This window comes from Microcebus murinus, chromosome 4 (assembly GCF_040939455.1).
Source record: "Microcebus murinus isolate Inina chromosome 4, M.murinus_Inina_mat1.0, whole genome shotgun sequence".
Classification (NCBI taxonomy): domain Eukaryota; kingdom Metazoa; phylum Chordata; class Mammalia; order Primates; family Cheirogaleidae; genus Microcebus; species Microcebus murinus.
The window spans coordinates 40109884-40128499 of record NC_134107.1 but is presented as its reverse complement, the minus strand read 5'-3'; the positions used below and the strand labels follow the sequence as shown (position 1 = coordinate 40128499).

The 18616-nt window shown below is 34.1% G+C and overlaps 1 long non-coding RNA gene across 2 annotated transcripts in view; it reads left to right on the top strand.

Moving 5' to 3' along the window:
- LOC105854899 (uncharacterized) overlaps positions 1–14065 on the top strand; it is a 68292-nt gene extending 54227 nt beyond the window's left edge. Inside the window, exon 3 of one of the 2 annotated variants that reach the window (XR_012918836.1) lies at positions 13711–14065. This is a non-coding gene — a long non-coding RNA (uncharacterized LOC105854899). Of the gene's footprint in view, positions 1–2869; positions 3130–13710 lie in introns of those variants that run through there. The other variant, XR_012918835.1, reaches the window with a different exon arrangement.
- The last annotated feature ends 4551 nt before the right edge of the window (positions 14066–18616 follow it).

Here is an 18616-nt window from a genome sequence, read left to right as displayed (position 1 = left end):
TGTTTACTATAGATCTTATTGATTGCTGGAGTAAATGCATATAGAGCAGATAATTGACTTTAGAGGAAGTATTTCAAGGTAAAGCATAGCCACAAAATAGATTTAATTTAAAAAATGCTACTGACAGGATATCACTTTAAGGAAGGGGTAAAGGGAGGTGTTTCAGGAGAAAACAAAGTTGAAAATGGAAATTTTCTGATGAGAAGTTTGAAGAAACCAATTTACTTTTTATTTCTCCTACATTTTGTGAGCATCCAACCTATACCCTTAGAACAATTTAGAAGTTTTAAAACCCTTTTCTAATAAAGTGATACAATATTTTTGAGCACTGTGCAGCCTCACATTAGCATCAAAGTATTCCCAGATATGTGAGAATATGATCAGAAAAGCAAACTACGTGCTAACTTCCTCAGAATCAATGATTAAATTAATAGAAAATGGGAAAGTTAAAAATATACCAACTCCTCCATTCATGCTGATCTAGTAGACTCAGTAACCCTTGCCTGAATTTGTGCTGAGACTGAGCCCTTCAGACAATTTTTGATGGTAACATAGTTTCACAGATGTGATTTACTTTGTAATCTCTGTCAAGTTGACAGTGTGCAAACATTGCAGAGTAATACAATTTAACGCAGGGTCAATGATGCTCATGTAATATGCTGTATGAGGCTGGAGGATACCTCAAAGCCCCCTTACAATAATATCCCTACAAACACTTGTGAGGAAATCTGCAAAAGGGAATATATTTTCAGTCTTATTACCTTAAAGGCTTCAGATGTGTAAAGGGAAAAATGCTCGTCCTTCTGACAAAGAAAGAAGTATGGGAGAATAAAAAATGGGAAGTAAGACAAAAAATGAAAAATAAAAAAGTTGTGGTGTTCTGAAACAAAATTAAGGGCACCAAATATCTAGAGCCCTCACCACCTCACTTCTTATGTCTTCTGGCATTGTTTATTCCATTAGCTAAATTAATTAGGCACTTCAATTAAAAGTCTCCTTGACTGATGATCAGTCAACAAGATTTTCACAGTGCTTAAATTAATCTCTAAGGAAACATCAAATTTAATTAACACTGTTTTTCGGCCCATTCACATGCACAAACACACGCACACACACAGGCAGGCACGCACACACACACACACACACACACACACACACACACACACATGCAAAGGACTGAAGTCATTACTTTGGTACTTTAAGGTTAACTTTCATTCTCAGACATTATGTGCAGCATTTTGCACTATCTTTTTCTTTAAAAATCACAACTTCAAGATATAGGTATTATTATTTACTCAATTTTATGGATGAAGATTCTGAGGCTTGTTATGTCTGTTGTTTAACTATAGTTCCCAAACTAATGAATGGCAAATCTCATATGTCAACCTACTTCTTCTGATTCTAAATCTACTACATGGAGGGAAAAGTTACTAAACCTCATGAGTCAGATGAATTCTGAATATACTAATCATTATGAAAACTTTCGCATGTTATTTTGCATTTTTGTCTTTCAGTTGCAACTTCTATAATAGGAAGATAAAACAGTTTTTACCTCATAGGAATATTGTAACAATCAAATGAAGTAATGTATGTAATGTATTTCAAACAGTGCTGGGCATGTAGCACATGCCCAGTAAGTGTTTATCAGGAAGATGATGATGATGATGGTGATGTGGATGACAGAGGATGATGATAATAGCAACTTATATTGCCTCCATTGACACAATAGCTTTTCCACAGTGGGTGAAGCTTCTACCCACTGGTGGAAACATGTTTATCTTAGAGATGATGATAATGTATATAATGGGAAGGCTTGCCTCAGCTCAAATAATCCTACTCTATATGTACTTCCTGCATTGCTGTTAATTACTTCCACTCTTGAATATAATTTATAGCATTATTCATATGGGAAAATGCTTATGATGTCCTCTGTAGAAGCTGGAAATGCAGCTTATTTCTCTTATCTTTAACTCTAGGAAACTCCTTCATGTCATGCCTCCAAATAGAGTTCAGAGATAGGGCATCCAACAGAGGCAGGATAGACATACCCAGGCTCCCATAGCTCGTTAGTGTGGTTTTCAGAGAACAGATATGCTCTCTCTATCTGAAGCTCTTGATTCATTCTCCCTCATGCATTCTGCTTTTATACTCACCTTCAATATGAATGAGAATTTAAAGGACTCTTTATATCACATTATAACCTAAAAGATTGTCTGCAAATTCTTCAAAATAACCAAAGAACCCCTAGCTTCAAAGATGGAACCTAGCTAAAAACCACAGTTTTTCAGAAATTTTCAGAAGCACTTTTACGTCTCTTTTAAAAAACCAAAGTACTCAAATTTGGAAAGCTTTTTCTGTCTTCAGATACACTCGTTACATTGCATTTGACTGAACATCAGGCCAGTGATAGGGTTTATCTCCAGAAATAATGATGGCATTAAGAATCTTAAATTTAATAAGTGGTAGAAAAAGTACAATTCAATAGCATGTTCTCAAATTGTACCAAGACAATCAGTAATGATTTACCAGCAGTTGTTTAAGAGGAGTTGGTCAATAGAGTTCCTAAGCTATTTTAGGGGGTTTATTTGTGGATTTGATGAGATTAGTCTTAGATTATTTTTTATGTTGGCAACATGAAATTAAGAAACTAGAAATAATTAAGAAAGTAGATGGTTGAAATTGGAATAACTATGAATAGACAAAGGCATTCATAGTGTATGGAGCAGGCTTACTGAAAGGAAAGAGGCTTGAGGTTAGTAACAAGTATAATATGCATGAAAAGTACATCATTGCAAAAAGCTATTATAGAAAACTACAGTTGCTAAGCAATCTATCACTCACTGAATTTTTATTTTTTTTTTAATTTCAGAATATTACTGAGGTACAAACATTTTGATTGCGTATACTACTGTTGCACCACCAGAGTCAGAACTACAGGTGTTCCCATCCCCCAGACTGTGCACACCACACCCACTGGGTAAGAATTTGCCCATCCTCCCTCCTTACTCTCACCTGCTCAACACCTGATGAATGTTACTTCCATATGTGCACATAAACGTTGATCAGTTAGTGCCAATTTAATGGCTGCTGGATTTTACCACAAGTGAAATCTAACCAATCAGAATTAATAAATACCTCTGTTGCAAGCTAAGTATTCCAATTAGGATTAACCTGGGTTTCCCTTCACATTTTAGCTTTTGCTCTTGCTTTAACTTTCTCTCTTTCTCTCTCTCATATAAGCACACACATATACAGTTTTGTTTATTTCAAAATTAACCTATAATAGTAGATGATGTGACATTTTATAAACAATCTATATTGATTTTAAAAGTCAATTGCAAAAGGTTACAGCATAGTGGTATAATGATGTCATAACAAAGAAACAACATATTTCTGAGTATTAGAGAATATCACTAAGGTAGTACATTTGTTTTAAAAGACAAACACAAATGACTTTGAAAGACTATAGTTTGCTTCAAATTTGGTATTTATATAATTCTTGGAAATACTAATGATATCTTACTCCTAGAACATATACAAGGGGACTTCAACAACTTTGTGTAAAAATTGAAGTAAAAGATAAAAATAAAAAATATAAACTTTATTTCTCAACATATGCTCCATCAAGCTCAAGACAATTTTGTAAGCAATGATACTAGCCACCTAGTTAATCCCTAAAGAACTGAGGTCCTGGAGATTTAACTATGCCAAAAGTTTTATAAAGATAAGTCCTTCTAGTGAATTTGCATTTAGGAGTCAAACCAAAAAAAACACAAAAACCCCAAAAAACTAAATAGCTAACTTATTTCATAATCATTCCAGGAAAACAATGAACTTAGGTAGATAAACTCAGCCTGTTTGCTATAGATTTTATTGACTGTGGGAGCAAATGCATACAGAGCAGATAATTAACTAAAGATAAATAAATGCTCTTTCAAGATTTTTTTGAGATTAGGAAACTAAAAGAAGTCAGAGCCAAAGCAGGACTGTAAGGTGGATGCTTAATGATTTCCCATTGCATTAATAACTCTCATAAAATTGCCCCGTTTTAGGAGAGGAATTAGCAGGAACATTCTTGTGGTGCAAACGACTTTCTGGTAAAGCTCTCCTGGGAGTTTTTCTGCTAAAGCTTTGGCTAACTTTCTCAAAACACTCTAACGGTAAGCAGATATTACCGTCCTTTGGCCCTCCAGAAAGTCAACAAGCAAAATGCCTTGAGTATCCCAAGACAATTGCTATGACCTTTGCACAGGACTGGTTCACTTTTGCTTTGACAGGACAACTTTGACCTCTTCGTAGCCATTACTTTATTTCTTCTTTGTTTTCAGAATCATAATGGTATAGCTATGATTTACCTCCCATTACAATTTTTTCAAAGAAATCCTTTAAGATCTTGATACCACTTATTTAAAATTCTCATTGAAAGCTCTGCTCTTGCCTGTAGTGGATCTGGATGCAATGGTTTTGGCACCCATTGAGTGAAAAATTGGTTCAATTTAAATTTTTCAGTCAGAATTGCATGAGCTGAACCAATTGAGATATCTGTGGTGTTGGTTATTTATTTATTTATTGCTAATCACTGGTCCTCTTCAATTTGGGCACAGACAAGTCACAATTTTTCCTCACAAATTCATGGGGATTGTATGCCACTGCAGGCTTCATCTTCATCTTGTCCCTTCTTAAAATGAGTCATTCATTTGTAAACTTGCTGATTTTTAGGAGCATTGTCTTTATAAACATTTTGTGAGGCACTGATGCTTTCACAAATGTGATGTTTGTTCTTGTTTCAACGTTAGCAGAATTCATGTTGCTTTGATAGGTTCTTTTCAAACTGATATCTTATCCTTCTTTGTGCCTCAAACTAGATCCTGTTCAGAACTGTTATAAAAAGTTAGGAAAAGTTTATTTTGGTTTGAATTTTTTTCAATCCATTCCTTTGTTTAATAATATTCATTTTCCATGAAACTTTTTGAAGACCACTCATGTGATCATATTTCGTAATCAACTTTCTTTAGCATATTGAAGTCCAAATTTATTCTGGCTATTTCAAAAATTAAAGCTTGCAGTCAGAAGATAAAATGATGGTACATTAGAGGGAGTACAAAATAATTTGTTTCAGTGTCTGACAAGAAAGCCAGGCTTTGTGGAAGAAAATGGATCTCTGGAGAACCATTATGTCAGTAAAGTTAGAAGTTTGGATCATTAACTGTTCATAGTTAATAGAATAAAGTTGCAATCACTACATCGCAGAGCTGTCTACAGCAACCAAATCATGTTGGGATTAACAAGATATAAATTATGTAATATTTAATATTGAAATTGCTTGGAGAAGATCATTACTGCTTGATTTATATTACTTCAATACAGTTTAGTATTCTGCATTTTTCTATGTTTCACTGACTAATTTGAGCATTTAAGTCCAAATTACATAAAAGAATTGCATTTGCAGAGGAGAGAGGTGAAAACACACAAAGATAATAAAGAAACAGCAGTTTTGATCTCTAGAAATTGCTCCGACTTTAGTTTCTAAAGCACTAGGATCTGGTCACTACCACTATCTAAGTGTGAGATCTGCGCTAAGTCGCAAAGTCTCCAAGCTTTACTTTTGGTGAAAGTAAACAATAAACTTTACCTCACACAGTTGTCATTAGAGTTAGATATGATAAAATTCATAAAGATAATTTGTAAGATATAAAGACTCTCTATAGTTGTAACATATTACTAAAGTTATTTTTATTTATTACTTTATTCACTTTATGCTATAGATCATAGCTAGTCAGTGAATAATTGTGGCTATTTATAGGTATAAAAGTAAATATCTAACTGATTACCATTCTTTCCAAGAGAATAAAAAAGTAAAACACAAATAACTGAGGGAAAAAAAGAGGAAGTACTTTAAAAATTACTATGAAGATTAGAGACAAGTCTTATGTAGCAGAAGACAATGAGAAATAGCAGAGGAAACAGGATCACCCTGTGTAAAAATCTTGCTTTTTTCATTAAGGGGAGTGTGTGTGGGTGGGTGTAGTTACCATATAATGGTACAGAAATAATATTTTTAGGCTGTTATAAATAACATAGGAATACTCTAGAGAGTAAACAGGGCTAGGTATTTGAAGAACTAAATTCTATTTTTATTTTCTGGGTGAATTTGAACAATATTCATACTGACACTGTCCAAAATCTTCAGTGGCAAAATTAGCCATAACAAATGATCTAAAAAAATCATTCAAACTTTAAAACTCCAGGATATTATGAAATTGCTCCTAATATAACACAAGATTCATAGAAAATATTTTTATTAACCTATTTTATTAATAAGATGGTATCCTCCATTACTATAGCTCAAAGTGTATTTTGATCTCCATACCTTTGATTCTTGAAAGACTTTCTGAGAAACATGGAACAGAGAATACATTTCTATTTTGTAGTTTAAGAAATTAAGCAAAACTAATTAGACAACATGATGACACACTTTATTTTTGTAAATCATGGTGTGCTAAGTTGTCCATAATCATATTATTGTGCTAAAACTCCTGCTTCATTCCAAAATGATGTCTTTCCAAACATGTGAATATTTAGCTCAAGTGTGTAGAACACAAAGGAATCTGAGACTGGAGGTTTGAACATCATTAAAGCTGGTTGTTTTTCCTAATTTCATTTCCATGAGTTCAATCCCAGCCATTCTGAGTACGTACACTAGTGGGCAGCATCATAATCAAGTGAAAGAAGAATGCAATTCTGTGCACATTCACCACCTACTGTTGGAAAATAAATCCAAAAAAGTACAGCTTGTTGGATCAAAAGTTTTATCTCTTCACCAGAAGGTCAATTGGAATGCAAGCGTCTGTCCCCGTCATTTGCCTTCTGCTAGATCTGAATTTAATACCTTTTTCTCATATTCTCTGCTAGATAGTTAAGGGGATCTGGCAAGGCCAACAGAGCCAGGCCTTCTGATTTAAATCCTAAACTTTTGTTTACTAACCAATAAAAAACTTGACATTTGAAAACCATTCATTTCAGGGGACGACTACTTCACATGAGAATACTAAGACCAAAATTAAGTAAAATAAATTTTACAGCAGTAGCAGTTGTCTTTATGACACCATTAGCCTCACATGAGGCATGTCCTTGACAAGAGAGGAGAGAAGAATGATAGATTCTGATGGCTAAACTTTTCTACATACAGAAGAAAATGTAGGATAGGGGAATAAAAAATAGGTGTATCAGGATAGGCAGGTTCCATTTCAAAGCACTCAATGCATTAGCAGTTTTAAAAAGCTCTTAACCATTTGTATTGCAAAAAAGAGACTAACTTGCAAAGTGACATTCACAAAATTAAAGAACCTGCTCCCTTCACCTTTGCTGTTTTTGCTGTTTGGAATTTGCTTCACAGAGAAAACACATCTTTGAGATGTAATTCTGTGTTTCAAATTAGTTAACACTTCTAAATGCTATGGCTCCAATTTCAGGAGACTAAAATGGTGATTCATAGATCTTCTCTTCTTTTCTAATAAAAACCAACTGATAAATTCTTTAGATAAAATAAACAATAGAAAGATAAACAAATGTAAAAGATGTGAATATAAATTTCAAAGTAAGTTGCAGTATTTCTTAAGATCATTTTTGGATAAAAACTTGAGTTTAAATCAAATCAAACTAGGGGCCAAGTTAACCTCCTTTGATGGCTACTATAGAATCATGAACTACTAGACAACAAGTCCAGTCCCTTATTTATTAGTTTTTTATTTACATACCATTCCCCATCAAGCATGATGAGTTGGCAATTATTGAGCAAATAGACAATAAAAGAAAAATTTAAAAAGACAGAGCATATGAACTATATATGTTAGGCAATGCCTATCTAAAAACTTTTAAAATACAGAATCAAAGATGAGTCTTCACTATTAATACAGAGAAAAATAGAAGTTGTGCAGTTAAAAAAATAAGATAAATGATTTATCCATTTGTTCTAAGTGCACTTATAAAAGTCAATAAGATGTATGATAGACAAAGTGTAATGGAGATTTTAACATTACGCTGCGAAATTTAGTAGCATGTAGATTATACATAGCTTGCCTAATGTCACAACACAAGTAGCTTATATATATTTACCAGCCTATTCTTGATATCGTGCATATGTATATAGATACCACTTCAGAATTAAACGTAGAGATCTCATTATGCTCTATTTAAATGTGTATGTTGTATGGATATGTCCCTATGTGTTCTCTAGCTTTAAAAAGTTTTTTGTTATTATTAATTCAATTAAGGTTTTTACCCCTTGCTCAACTCCCTCTTGAATACCAATGATTCTTGGATTTGCTCTTTTGAGGTAATTTTCTGAATCTTATATTCATTCTTTTTTACTTTTGATTATTTTTCTTTCTCTTTCTATGTATTTTCCAATAGCCTGTCTTTGAGTTTATTGATTCATTACTCTGCTTGATGCATTCTGTTGTTAAGAGATTCTAATGCATTTTTAATTTAGCAAATATACATTTCAGTTTTGGATTTTTCTGTCTGATTTTTTTTTATTCCTTTAATCAATATGTTTCCTTGATTTGTCCATTTTGGGACTTAATGCTTCCCCATTTGCTGTTTTTTCTTGTCAACATACATTTACTTCTTCACATTCAAAGATTCATTATAGATTCAAGTTTGCACTGCCTGGCTTTTTTTGTTTTTCTGTTTTTTCTTAGAGGTTCTTTTCTATTCATCTGTTGAATTTACTTTAAACTAGGTCACTGCCTTTTTTTTTTTTTTTTTGGCGTTAGATAGCATCTTAAACCCAGGTTTGCCTCAACTGTTGTAAATGTTCAGAGCTCTGCCCATCTCGGATGGAAGAGATCCTGAAGAGGGTAACCCAGGCTTTGTGGGGAGGCTAACTAGGGGTTTGTGCCCAGGGACCCATAGTATGTGTCTCTTATAGCATGATGCTGCAAAACAGCCACTCTGACTTGGCATCAGAGTTGGCTGAGATAAAGATCAGAGGTTCATGCACTGTGGTTACAAGTCCTGCATCTCCTTTTGTAACTGGCTGCCCTCAGGTGTTTTTCCTCCTACATATACTACATGCACTCATGATATCACACTATATACACTCATGATGTTTCTTATGGGTTGAGAAAGGGATATTTATTTGGCAAGGGAACCTGAAATGGTGAGAAAGCTGGCCATTCACCTGTATCTCACCATGACCAGTGTAGAAACCATGAGTCTGAGGAAAACTTTCTGTACATGTGTTACCTAGCTTATTGGGAGAGTGATATCACAGATACAGGAGCCCAATTCTCTTATACTCTGCTCAGAGTTTCACTTCTCTGTGGCCCCAGGTATTGTCTCATCCTCATATTTGAGTCCTGGTACATTTCTGATGATTATATTGGTGCTAGATGTTTGTTGGGGAGAATGAAGCCAGATTGCTTCTACTCCACCATTCTGGTAAGATCATTCCTCTTTACATGATTCTTGATAAAGGCAATTTGAAGACATGCATCAAAGTTAAGACATAAGGAACTTGATAAGATATCAAGGGTGAAAAGATACCATGTTCTCACTGAATCCTGACTTAACAAGATTTTTGCTGAAACTGGGCTTAGCAAGGACAGAGAAGTCCAAGATTGAGAGCCAGTTGATCGGAGAGCTCAGAGAATGTCTGGTCAAGAAGAAACACTTTGTTGGCAGACACACACACACACACACACACACACACACACACACGCACACACGCACACACACGCACACACACACATCCTCACTGTTTATCACAGTTGTTTGTTTAGTAATGAATAAGTTAATTTTCAATATTCCCAATAAAATGAATTGTAAAATCCATGAGAGTGAATTCTAGAACTTTGAGAGGAAATATTGTAGATATAAAGATAGTTTCCTTCTACAGAAGTTGCTAAATTGTAGGGATTGTGATTCAGAAATTTTAGCAGGTGTTTAACCCTTCCTTGGAGAAGGAACCTTCCTGCTACTGAAGCTAATAAAGAGGAAAGACAAAGAATGAAGAAACCTTAACTATATTTAGAGAATTTTTTGACCGTCTGCATCCAACTATCCATACATTGAAGTCCATACATAGTTTTTTTAATAATAACAATCATAATATTCCCTTTTTTACTTAAGGTGGTTTTACTTAGGTTAACTTACTGCAACTAAAAGATCCCTGCAATGTTCAGGCATAGTGAAACCAGTGACCAAAAAGACCAAATAATCACAGTGGTTTTCTTTTATAATAACGCAGTTAAACCTGTACTATAGCCCACATTATGGAGGATTTATTTTCTATTTGGACCCCATGAAACATATCACCTCCCAGATTTTTTACCATTTGCTATTCTATTATGTGTTTCTTCATAGTAATTTTTTTTTGAAAAATCATTCTTTCAATTGTTTTGGTAGCTTGATATTCATAAATTATTCTAACACTGAAAATTAAATCCATTTTTACAGAAAACATATCCAACAGAAAATTAGGTTTCAAATTTCATCACAAAGTTGTACATATCCAATGTTTTTAAATAAACCTAAATGAAATTATTAAGATTGAAAACTATTTCTATGTAAAACTTTTACTACTTTAATGAAGTAAGTAGAAACATCTTATCTTCTTTATACTGTAAAGATAACAACATCAACAACAAAATAACACCTACGGTGATAGGCAGAAGATCTATACAATAATAAAAAAATAATAAATAAGAAGAGGTGGGGTAGTTAATGGAAAAGGTACTATTCCAATTTATGAAAGAATTCTTTTTTTTTTTTTTTTTATGAAAGAATTCTTAGTGCATGTACCAAGTAGCTCAGAAACCAAGTCTTGGATGTTAATCACCATAGCCAGCATGTTTTTCTCTTTCTCAAAATTGTTTTACTGAGTGGGATAATCATTCTGAGTGGGATAATACAGTACCCATAGACTCTTGTTGATTTCTCAGGGCCAGCTCTTTTGTAGGCACATGATATTAAATTCTTAGAAGGATATTAGAGGGTAAGCCTAATACTTGATTCTCCTTTGTATCTTATCCTGGGAAACATATTTAGTCATTGGGAAGTGTGCTGTTCAATATACTAAAGGTAAGAAACTGTGACAACCCATTTGGGGGGGTGCAGTTTGGAGTAATATGATTCCAGTTGGTGAACTTCTGATGCAATTTTGGTTGAAGATGAGGTACACTAGAGTTAGGGTGTCCGCATAATTTTGAGCCTGAAATGGGAGGAAAAATCAGGCGAACTGGCAAGGTTCTAGGCGGAGCAGACGAGTTCTTCACAGTGGAAAAAAATATTTTAGATTTGTGATTCATGAGTGCAGTTAACAAGGTAACTGATAAAGAAAGTCTGAAACAGAGCATGGTGATAATTAGTTAGATGAGAACCAGTAAAAAGTAGGTGAAATTTCACATTATTGGACATAATCAAAGGAAATATCTGAATGCAGGCTGTAAAGAGGGAAGATGTGGTTTGTGATATGGTCAGATCAAGCTTCTTGGATGGGAAAATAGTTAAGTGTTAAATAAGAGATCAGAGTAAATGGTAAAATGTTGCCAAATGATATTCAATGTCATAGCGTCACATGGGCCTGTGATAGTGTTGGTTTTTCCATGGTGTAGTGGGTTGACTGGTAGCCCCCAAAAATATGTGTCCATGTCTCAGAACCTGTGAATTTCATCTTATTTGGAAAAGGATTCTTTATAGATGCAAAGACTCTCAAGATGAGATTATCCTGGAGTACCCAGGTGGGTCTTAGATCAAGTGACAAGTGTCATTACAAAAGAGACAAGAGAAGAGAGGCACAGAGAAGAGGTGAAGGTATTGTGAAGATACAGGCAGAGACTGGAGTGATGTAGCCACAAGCCATGGAATGCCTGGAGCCACGAGAAGTTAGACAAGACAAGAAAAAGTCTTCCTTAGAGCCTTTGGAGGAAATGAGACCAGAAGGACACCTTGATTTCAGACTTCTGGCTTTCCAGAACTGTCAGAGAATAAATTTCTATTGTAGGAAGCCATCCAGTCTGTGGTACTTTGTGGCAGCAGTCCTAGAATACTAACACTGTATCTGTGGGACATGAATGAACCAACTCAAATGTTCTGCAATTTGCACTGCCTAGAGATAGTGGAGGCCTTTTGGTAAGGGACCTCTGAAATCCTAGGCCCTCCTTGATTGTTAAAGGATATCTGCCTCTCTGTTTTGATGCAATTTAACAAGATTATCATTCAGTAGAATATAAGATAGTATAATAAATTGTATTTTCAAGCAAAGCTGGGAGGGAGGAATCCTAGTTTCTTAGTAAAATGATTATACCTCTGGATAAGAACTTTATAGATAGTTTAAGAAATAGATTTTATTTGCTAAAATTTAAATCTGTGTAGAGATTACATTTTTTCCATTTGTTGTACATGTTTCCAGGGAGTTTTACAAATGTTCATGACCAAAAAATTTAAGAGAAACTTGAAGAAATTGAATGAGCACTGAAATTTGATGACAGTTGCATTGGAATTTGTTCCTCAAGTCATCTCAAGGGGCAATGACCTCAAGTAAACAAGCACCCTTAGTGTCATATAAGGCAAAAAAAAAAAAAAAAGGCTGATTGAAAAGGGAAAATGTGACATTTTAAAATGTCAGTAAGTACAACACATATATACTAATGTTTGTAAAAATATATATTAAAGTCATCAAATGTAGTCATCTACTCAGCTTAGGGAGGGGACATCCTCCATAGAGATCCATCTATTATGCATTTTTAAATTGATTTTACCTTTATGATAGTCATGTGTGTGAATCAAGGAAAATTCCAGATCTTGAGCTATCGGTTCTTTTTCTTACCCAAGATGGGTGCTCTAGAAGCTCCAATGCTAGATAAAAATCCCAGCTAGGAAGGTATGTTCTTGCCAAAGACTTTCTCTTGATCAAACTATAGTCAGTCTCCTGTGAGCCCTCTTCTTGACTAAGCTTCAACTTTTCCCTATAAAAACTGCAAAGTCTAAGCACAAATGATTTCTTCTAGACCCCCACTCTCATTGTAAATACTAAGAGACTTGAACAAACACTAGCTTAAAGCCACACTCCTAGGATGTCCTCAGCCTCTCCTTAAAATGCTTGTATGAAAAAAGTTCAATGCTGCTAGGAGAATTTACTGTTTGGTCCAGCCTAAAACCTGATGATAAGCAGACAGATCCCTAAACCACATTTTTACCCCAGTTGCTTTAGTAACTTGAGAGTACCCTGAGGTCAAATTGCAGTTCTACCTCGTTTACCATTCTAATTCAATACCCCTGGAAAATTGTCAGGATTGTAGCATGTTCTCAATAAATATAGGTTGCAGTAATAACAAAAATGATTGCTCTCAGCCAGTCAGCAAAGATTCAGACTGAAATTTCTCTCGTAAGACAGTAATATCTTCATCTCCCAAAAGAGCTCAAGAACCCAACTAACATTGTGTTATTATTATATCATTTCCAGGAATATTCAGTTTCTTAATTATAATTTTTAAATGACAAGAAAAAAACTAGCAGTTAGTATTTACCTTAGATAGGTAACTTGCCTAGCTAATTAGTGACAAAGCCTAACTCTAATCCACAGTACTTTTTCTATTCTCATGCTCAGCCATTTGTTACCTCTAATTTGGTTGGGGCAGACCTACTTTCATAGAGGCCTTGCAGTCCCTCGTTATACTAATACTTTCTAATTCTTTTTCACCACAGATTTTCATAGAAGTATTTATTGCTCGAAGACTTCTGGAAGCAATCAGAAGGCATGAGGTGGTTACTGAGAAGCCAATGCTGTTCTCCTAATTTAATTAGGAACATTTCCAAATTCATTGCTCAATTTTAAGTGTCCATAAATTCCAGACTGCTCATATGCTCTATGGCATATTTTTGACTAAGCCAATTCATCACCTCCTACTTTTTTTTTTTTTTTTGCTTGCCCCCAAACAGATCCTTGGATTGCATGGACTTATTGTTCTTGAAACTGCGTACTGCAGAGGAAGTGGAAATCAGAAATCTCTGCTCTTTCAAATTGTATATTATCTGCTTCATACCACCCTACTCCCAGTCTATAAAGTGCCTAATGTCATACTTTAACTTGGTGGGAACTAAATCAATATGTTTGATTTTATACATCCAAGCAGCACCTATATATTTTGGGTACTTATATTTCTGCTCATTTTGCTTAAGGAGATAAATAGTAAGATAAATTATAATTGTAATTATAATTATAGAAGCATTCATGTAGTACTTTCCAAATTTCAAAGCATGTTTCTATACATAGTCTCATTTTTTTCCTCTTTATATAAACCTCACAACTACACAGACACTGAGGCTCAAGGAAGTTAAATGACTTGTGTAAAGCCTTAGGGGAAATGGGTAGTAAAATAAAGCCCATCTTAGGAAGTCAACTGATGTGCTCTTTGCACCCTGCTCCTTTCCTAGTTCTTCAGTAGGATGGATGTTTGTATTTGGATTTAAAAAAGGCTTTTTTTTTTTTTATTAATTTCAGGATATTATGGGGGTACAAACATTTTGGTTACATGTAATGCCTTTGCCTTGCCCAAGGCACTCAAAAGTATCCCTTATGAAAATAGAGTAAAAAATTCTCAAGAAAATACTAGGAAACTAAATTCCACAGCTCATCAAAAAGATAATTCAGCATAATCAAGTGAGTTTCATCCCAGGGCTGCAACGATGGTTCAATGTATGCAAATCAATAAACATAATTCACCCCCTAAACAGAAGCAAATACAAAGACCACATGATCATCTCAAAGGATACAGAGAAAACGTTCAATAAATTTTAGCACCCTTTCATGATAAAAGCCCTCAATAAATTAGGCAAAATTATAAAACACACCACAGCCAACATCATACTGAATGGGGAAAAGTTGAAAGCATTCCCCCTAAAAACTGAAATACGACCAAGGTGATCTAGAAGGCTATTGAACACAGCATTCTTAAAAGAGTAAATAGTAGCAAATTGGTTAAAAAATTCAGGCACAAAATGTAATATTAAGCAGCCAATGAAATTAAGAGAACATTCAATTCTTTACTACAAGATTTAGCATATATTTGCTTCTATTCCTACATATTCTTTTTCCAGTTACTATGGATGAACTATCTGATCTATCTTAGGCCTTCCCCTATCTCCTATTTAGTTGTTCAATTTCCTACCCACGTTTTGCCCAGTGACAGAGTGGCCAAACTAAGAGTCCAGCAATGGATGTTTAGGACTCCAAAGTTCATGCTCATTTTTCTAAACGCAAATATTCAAAAACTTTCTTGTCTTCAATATTTCTTCAAGTTGAAATAGGTAAATATCAAAATTAGGTTGCTAAATCCATTAAAACTCAATGTCTTGCTCTTTTTACCAATGGCCTCACTATAGAAATTGTCTCTTCTCCCTTCCGGTTATCAATTTATATTATCAATATGCAAACATAAAGTTTAACACCTGTGATAGTCCCACATACTCGTTCAGCTAAAGCCAGATATCCATGACCCATTTTAAGAGTTGTCCACACTCCAATTCCTTTCCTTCCACCTTTATTTATTTATTTATTTATTTATTTATTTATTTATTTATTTATTTATTTATTTATTTTTATTTTAGCGTATTATGGGGGTACAAGTGTTAAGGTTACTTATATTGTCCATGCTCCCCTGCCCCCTAGAGTAAGAGTTTCACGCATGTCCACCCTCCAAACATTGCACATCTTACTTGTTGTGGTTGTATATACCCATCCCCTCCATCCCCCTTCCACCCTCCCAACACCCCATAAATGTTACTCCTATATGTCCACTTAGGTGTTGATCCGTTAATACCAATTTGCTGGTGAGTACATGTGGTGCTGGTTTTTCCATTCTTGAGATACTTCACTTAGTAGAATGGGTTCCAGCTGTATCCAGGAATATACAAGAGGTGCTATATCACCATTGTTTCCTAAAGCTGAGTAGTATTCCATGGTATACATATACCACATTTTATTAATCCACTCATGAATTGATGGGCACTTGGGTTGTTTCCATAGCTTTGCAATTGTGAATTGTGCTGCTATAAACCTAGCCACCAGCTGAAGGCACCTTCCACCTCTCTTGAACTTACTTCAATTTAGATTTCATCATTGCAGCTCTTCTCATCTAACTCTTGCTGAAGTCAGCAATGACCTCCACATCACTAAAACTAATGGCCATTTCTCAGCTCTAATCTTACTTTAACTCATTAGCATTGCTATATATTTGATCACTCTCTCCTTGAAATACCATATTCACTTGGTTTTGGAAATTAATACTCTACCTCTAAATAAAGGGGTATTTCATTAATCAAGATATTTTCTCTTATCTAACTCCAAATTCTAAACTAGTACCGTTCAATAAAAATATGTAGCCAGCAACAAATATGGGCTGCATGTATAATTTCACATTATTATAAAAATAAAAAGAATAGGTGATTTAAATTTTACTATACATTTAACACAATATATATTTTTAAAAACATTCAACAATCAATATAAACTTATTCATGAGACATTTTGCTTTCTTCTTTCATACCAAATCTTCAAAATTCACTTTGTTTATACTTGGGGTATATCTCAATTCTGACAAGTTACATTCCCAATGTTCAAAAGCCACATCATGCAACTATATTGGTCAATGCTGTACATGACCTTATTTATGGTTTTAAATACCACCTCTGCTGAAGACTCTAAAATTAATGTGTTTGGGAAGACTTATCTGAAATCCTGTTCCCTAGAAAACCTATTTCACATCTCCACTTGAATGTGATAACCATATCAACCTCATGCACAAAATGATTTCCAGGCCCTAGTCCCACAATCTATTATTTTTCCTTTCCACCTCACATACACCTATATTCAGAGCTACATTTGAATTCTCTTTTAAACCCAGAATTAATTCAAGTGACAGTTAACCTTATGAGAAGAACTTTTAAAATGTGAATAGAACCTGAATATTTATTTCCACTGCTATATCCTTAGTCCAATCTGCTCATATATTTTACCTAGAATATTGCTATAGCCTCGTAATTGATCCTCGTAATTCTTTCTTTCTATTCCCTGAATGTATTCTCCTGTGTCTATTCTCAACAGACAAGATGCCTCTTTTGGAATTTCAAACACATTGCATCTTTCCTGTGATCAAAACCCTTCAGTGGTTTCTCTTGAATTTAAAGCTAAACTCCCTACTTTTCTATAAATTACCACCTAATCTTCACACTTCTATCTCTCCAATTTACTCTTGAATATTGTTTTTTTTTTCAAGTCATATATTTTTATTATAAATATACATTATTATACAGTGAAACAGTCCAATAAAAAGTTATTCTTGATAAAATTTTAATAATTTTTCTCTTTTAATATCAAGTGGTTTAAATTGTTTATCTGGTAAAAGATTATTTCCTACTCACCAAGGAAAGTGGACAGACTGGAAAATCATCAGATAAACTCCATACAGCTTCAACTCCAGTGCTTTTTGAATAAATATTTTATTAATAATATTATATGTAATGTTCATAACTTTGAAGATTTATGAGCATTTGCTCATAGAATACTAATTAATTTAAATCCTCATTATTTTAAGTACTGTTCCAGTTTAGGCAGCTAGAATACTCAACATCATTCAAAGTCCTCCAACTTTATTTTTCTGTTGAGGACATTTTCCCAATTTACTTTCACTTTATCCAGAAAAACACACGCATAGTTTCTTAAGTATTATTTTTGGTTCTCAATTTTTATCTTTTTAGTTTTTTCCTTCCCTTGCACATCCATCAATGCCTACCTACAATGTGGTATCCTTTTATGTCTTTTCACTTTGAATTGCTTTTCCTTTGTGAGCCAATTGTAAATGTTATACTATTGAGAAAATTTTCTGTATACTTTTAGGTATCTATATGCATAATTTTCAATTAAATAATAAAATTGTTCTGATGAAAGCCATAAAGGGAAGTCCTTGGACTTTGGTTTCAAAAATCCAGAGTTTAAATTGCTCAGACCAAATATGCATTGTTTGACACAACATTAGCACACATAATTTAAGTTTTCCCAGCAGTTAATATATCAGGGAATTTTGCCTAAAATTGAGGAATTTTAGCTTTTCCTGAAGTAGCTGAAGATTTAAATCCCTGGAACACCATTCCGCGTGACAATACTGAAATGGAGCAGAGTAATGGATTCTCTCTTTACATAGGATTCCTCTTTCTAGTTTCCTATAGTTCTCGCTACTGACTATTATTTTCCTGATATTAGGAAAAAATAACAATAAGTAAGACATGTTATTTTTAATGAAACATGTACTATTGCATTTCTATAGTAAAGATTTTTTTCCTGTGTATTCAGAACCCCACAGAAAATAGAAAATAAAAGATAAACTCATTTAGTTGTGTAATTGAATGCCTGTCTTCACCTAATTTATTCACTTGCATTACCTGCTTGGCCACTGTATATATTTGTGTTTACAATGCTAGGTTATAGAACATGAGAAATGGAAGGAGATTTAATGTGTCTTGACTAGAGTCTCTTCTGTTCACCTTGTTTTAAAAACATTGGTAATATATATTTGCATTGCTATTTCCATAAATCATTAAATAAAAGAATAACTTC